The sequence below is a fragment of the Giraffa tippelskirchi genome, chromosome Y (genome assembly GCF_054371585.1).
Source record: "Giraffa tippelskirchi isolate mGirTip1 chromosome Y, T2T-mGirTip1v1.2.pri, whole genome shotgun sequence".
NCBI classification, from domain to species: Eukaryota; Metazoa; Chordata; class Mammalia; order Artiodactyla; family Giraffidae; genus Giraffa; species Giraffa tippelskirchi.
The window spans coordinates 16,099,357-16,105,293 of record NC_137290.1 but is presented as its reverse complement, the minus strand read 5'-3'; positions in this window follow the sequence as shown (position 1 = coordinate 16,105,293).

The following is a 5,937-nucleotide window of genomic DNA, read 5'->3' as shown; positions in this document are numbered from 1 at the left end:
TCAGTCCTGAGTGTTCATTGGAAGGACTGATGTTGAAGCTGAAACTCCAATACTTTGGCCACCTAATGTGAAGGGTTGACTCATTGGAAAAGACAATCGTGCTGGAAATGAAGCAAAAAGTGATCCATCATGGGCAACAGATGCCCTCTCTTTAATGCCTTTCAGCTCCCCCACTCTCCTCCCCTCAGCCTGGCTGAGCCTTTCATTCTCTGCAAAGATGGATGTTGGTGGCTGCATGGCCAATCCAGTCCCTGTTTAAACTATGTAATTTATTTTTCCTGGAGGAAATGAGCAAAGGGGAAGAGACTATCTCAGCAGCCTCCCTGCCAGGCCTGGTGGCTGCAGAACCCAGGTGGATTTGCAACTGGTGGAGAGGTGGAGACAAATAACCTGCTAAAATGGAGATATTAACAATACCGTCAGCCGGAACAGCCAAAGCCCCCTGTCCTGTCACCGTGTTTCACACTGCTCAGGTGCCCATGGCCTGGGCTAATGAGGCCCATCCATCAGGCTGGGAGAGCTGCTGGCACACAGACTTTCTCATTAGCGGGCAGAAGCTGCTGCTTGAGACACTGGTGGGAATTTTCAGGGGAGCTTGTCATATGGGGGTGCTGTATCCTAGTTTTCTTTGGTGGACGCCACTCTTTTCTAACCAGCTCAGGGGTGCAGAACAACAGTGTTTGATATTCCTAAGTCCACCTCCTTCCTACCAGGTGTATGGAGCAAAACAGATAGCAGTTTACCTGTACCAGCTGTGTGACTTTAAAGAAATTAATTAATCTTTCTGAATCTCAAACATGTCCTTTATAAAATGAAGTGGGATGGTGCCCACTTTGTCAGGGGAGGGATTGGAGGATTAAATAAATAAATATTTATTCGTAAATAAAGAGTAATGGGTAAGGCCTGGGATTAGGTAGGGTGGCAATTACAGCCCCCCCCACCCCCCGCTGGCTGTGATGGAGCCTACTGGCTGGCTCCCTACATTCGTTCTCCCCTTCTCTCTCAGAAAATGCTCCCGTATTTGTTTGTTTCCTCGCTAGGCAGGAGTGGCTGAGAATAAAGGCTACATCTTCCAGCTCCTTTTGTGGTAAGGTGTGATTTTCTGATGCACAAATCTGGCCATTGGGATTTGAGCAACAGCGATGTTGAACTGTGTCAGCTGTGCTCTTAAAGGGAAGAAGAGTCCGTCCCTCTCCCCTCCCCCTTTACTTTCCTGGTGCAGGGGGAGTGCAGAACTTGAGGGCTGAGAAGCCACCTTGGACTGTGTGGTAAGAACAGTACTTGGATTGGCAGAGCATCAAGACAGAGGGCGCCTGTTTCCCTGGTGCTGTTCCAGCTCTATAAGCAGCTAATGAGACAAAGAGACAGCTCTCGATTTTTTAAGCTACTGGCTGACATCTCTGGCAACACAAAGTCAATTTGACAGAAACTGGCCCTGTTGGGGACTACCTCATCCACTCCCTCAGCCTGCATTCAGTGACACACTGCTCCTGTGGACTTTGCACAAACAAGACGTTGAGGTGAGTTTTCGTTATGAGGGCAGATTTTTTTTTCTTCTTATTTAATTATTCAGTTCAGTTCAGTCGCTCAGTCGTGTCCAACTCTTTGCAACCCCATGAATTGCAGCACGCCAGGCCTCCCTGTTCATCACCAACTCCTGGAGTCCACCCAAACCCATGTTCATTGAGTCAGTGATGCCACCCAACCATGTCATCCTCTGTGGTCCCCTTCTCCTCCTGCCCCCAACCCTACCCAGCATTAGGGTCTTTTCCAATGAGTCAACCCTTCGCATGAGGTGCCAAAAGTATTGGAGTTTCAGCTTCAACATCAGACCTTCAAATGAAAACCCAGGGTTGATCTCTTTTAGGATGGATTGATTGGATCTCCTTGCAGTCCAAGGGACTCTCAAGAGTCTTCTCCAACACCACAGTTCAAAAGCATCAATTCTGTGGTGCTCAGATTTCTTCACCGTGCAACTCTCACATTCATACATGACCAGTGGAAAAACCGTAGCCTTGACTAGATGGATTTTTGTTGGCCAAGTAATGTCTCTGCTTTTAAATATGCTTTCTAGGTTGGCCATAACCTTCCTTCCAAGGAGTAAGCATCTTTAAATTTCAGTCACCATCAGCAGTGATTCTGGAGCCCAGAATATAAAGTCTGACACTGTTTCCACTGTTTCCCCATCTATTTCCCATGAAGTGATGGGACCAGATGCCATGATCTTAGTTTTCTGAACGTTGAGCCTTAAGCCAACTTTTTCACTCTCCTCCTTCACCTTCATCAAGAGGCTCTTTACTTCTTCTTCACTCTCTGCCATAGGGTGGTGTCATCCACATATCTGAGGTTATTAATATTTCTCCTGGAAATCTTGATTCCAGCTTGTGTTTCTTGCAGCCCATCATTTCTCATGATCTACTCTGCATATAAGTTAAATAAGCAGGGGGACAATATACAGCCTTGATGTACTCCTTTTCCTATTTGGAATCAGTCTGTTGTTCCATGTCCGGTTCTAACTGTTGCTTCCAGACCGGCATACAGGTTTCTCAAGAGACACGTCAGATGGTCTGGTACTCCCATCTCTTTCAGAATTTTCCACAGTTTATTGTAATCCACACAGTCAAAGGCTTTGGCATAGTCAATAAAGCAGCAATATATGTTTTTCTGGAACTTTCTTGCTTTTTCGATGATCCAGTGGATATTGGCAATTTGATCTCTGGTTCATCTGCCTTTTCTAAAACCAGCTTGAAGATCTGGAATTTCACGGTTCAGGTATTGCTGATGCCTGGCTTGGAGAATTTTGAGCATTTCTTTACTAGCATGTGAGATAAGTGCAATTGTGCTGTAGTTTGAGCATTCTTTGACATTGCCTTTCTTTGGGATTGGAACGAAAACTGACCTTTTCCAGTCCTATGGCCACTGCTGAGTTTTCCAAATGTGCTGGCATATCGAGTGCAGCACTTTCACAGCGTCACCTTTGAGGATTTGAAATAGCTCAACTGGAATTCCATCACCTCCACTAGCTTTGTTTATAGTTATGCTTTCTAAGGCCCTCTTGATTTCACATTCCAGGATGTCTGGCTCTAGGTGAGTGATCACACCATCATGATTATCTGGGTCGTGAAGATCTTTTTTTGTACAGTTCTTCTGTGTATTCTTGCCACCTCTTCTAAATATCTTATGCCTCTGTTAGGTCCATACCATTGCTGTCCTGTATCGAACCTATCGTTGCATGAAATGTTCCTTTGGTATCTCTAATTTTCTTGAAGATATCTCTAGTCTTTCCCAATCTGTTGTTTTCCTCTATTTCTTTGCACTGATCGCTTTCTTATCTCTCCTTGCTATTCTTTGGAACTCTGCATTGAGATGGGAATATCCTTCCTTTTCTCCTTTGCTTTTTGCTTCTCTTCTCTTCTCTTCCCAGCTATTTGTAAGGCCTCCTCAAACAGCCATTTTGCTTTTTTGTGTTTCTTTTCCATGGGGATTTTCTTGATCCCTGTCTCCTCTACAATGTCACGAACCTGTGTCCGTAGTTCATCAGGCACTCTGTCTATCAGGCCTAGTCCCTTAAATCTATTTGTCACTTCCACTGTATACTCATAAGTTATTTGATCTAGGTCATACCTGAATAGTCTAGTGGTTTTCCCTGCTTTCTTTAATTTAAGTCTGAATTTGGCAATAAGCAGTTCATGATCTGAGCCACAGTCTGCTCCCGGTCTTGTTTTTGCTGACTGTATAGGTACTTGCAAATTTAGCTCAAATGAATCCTTTTATACTTCTAAATTTTAGTAATGCTTTTTCACCTTAAAATCCATTTGCTTGACAGTAATAAACTGGGGAAAATTCTGAAAGAGATGGGAATACCAGACCATCTGGCCTGTCTCTTGAGAAACCTGTATGCATGTCAGGAAGCAACAGTTAGAACTGGACATGGAACAACAGACTTGTTCCAAATAGCAAAAGGTGTACGTCAAGGCTGCCTATTGTCACCCTGTATATTTAAGTTATATGCAGAGTAGATCATGAGAAACGCTGGGCTGGAAGAAACACAAGCTGGAATCAAGATTGCCAGGAGAAATATCAATGACCTCAGATATGCAGATGACACCACCCTTATGGCAGAAAGTGAAGAAGAGCTAAAGAGGCTCTTGATGAAAGTGAAAGAGGAGAGTGAAAATGTTGGCTTAAAACTCAACATTCAGAAAATCAAGATCATGGCATCTGGTCCCATCACTTCATGGGAAATAGATGGGGAAACAGTGGAAACAGTGTCAGACTTTATTTGGGGGGGGAGGCTCAAATATTACTGCTGATGGTGATGGCCCCCATGAAATTAAAAGACGCTTACTCCTTGGAAGGAAGCTTATGTCCAATTTAGATAGCATATTTAAAAGCAGAAACATTTCTTTGCCAACAAAGTTCCATCTAGTCAAGGCTATGGTTTTCCCAGTGGTCATGTATGGATTGAGAGTTGGACGGTGAAGAAAGCTGAGAGCGGAAGAATTGATGCCTTTGTACAGTGGTGCTGGAGAAGACTCTTGAGAGTCCCTTGGACTGCAAGGAGATCCAACCAGTCCATGCTAAAAGAAACCAGTCCTAAGTGTTCATTGAAAGGTCTGATGTTGAAGGTGAAACTCCAATACTTTGGCCTCGTCACGTGAGAGTTGACTCATTGGAAAAGACCCTAATGCTGCGTAGGATTTGGGACAGGATAAGAAGACGAAGACAGATGATGAGATGTTTGGATGGCATGACCGACTCGATGGAGATGTGTTTCGGTAAACTCCGAGAGTTGGTGATGGACAGGGAGGCCTGGCGTGCTGCGATTCATGGGGTCACAAAGAGTCGGACATGATTGAGCAACTAAACGATACTGAGTACAGCTGCATTGGCTTTCATTGTCAGTATATATATATATATTCTTATTCTGTATTTTTCAACTGTTGTATATGTTAGGAATCTTTCATATTTAGCCAGCTTTAAACAAACAAAGAAAAAAGAAACTGTCAGAAAATCTCTTGCGTTGAAACTTTGCCTTATTCCCATTTATTGTGATGAAATTTGGCTTTTTTGGATATCAGTTTACTTTGTGTCTTCTATTTGTCAGACTTCCCTTGTTTTCTTGTATCACTTCTTTGCCATATTTTAAAAATGTATTTATCTTTGCATGTGTTGGTTTTCATTTCCATGAGGGCTTTCTCTAGCTTAAGGTGGCAGGGGCTACTCTTTAGTTGTGGCGTTGAGGCTTCTCATTGCAGTGGCTTCTGTTGTTGTCCAGCATTGGCTCAGGTCAAGTGGACTCAGTAATTAAGCCTCCCATGCTCTAGAACACAGACTCAGTAGTTGGAATGCATGAGCTCAGCTGCTCCATGGCATATGGGATTCTCCTGGATCAGGGATGGAACCAGTGATTCCTGCATTTGCAGGTGGATTTTTTACCACTGAGCCCCCAAGGAATTCCCCTCTTCTTTGCTTTATTTTTAATTACATTCTTTGCTCATTCAGTCTTTCCCCTTGGTTATGTGCAAAGTCAGGTTCCTGTTTTCTTTCTCTGCTGACTCCCCTGGAGAGAGACCCTCCTCTGAGTTTCTGCAGATGGATGTAGCTTTCTCCCCCACCCCCACAGGCCCAGGGAGTATTAATGACACCCTCTTTGGGTTCCTGAGGGATAACTCTGCACAGGTCCTCTGCTGGCCCCCTTGGCATCTGTTCTCTGTAGGTGTGACAGAGAAAAAGGCAGTTCAGAGAGGGTTGCCACTGGCTGAAGGCCACACAGCTAACAATGGCAGAGCAGGGATTCAGGGCAAAATGCACTCTCCTTGTCACCTGTTTCTGTGAGAGGCAGGTGGCTGTAGGGTGAAGCGAGGGAGAGACCTGGGACACAGAATTGAAAGAGGCACCTTCAGGACTTCCCTGGGTGTCCAGTGGTTAAGACTC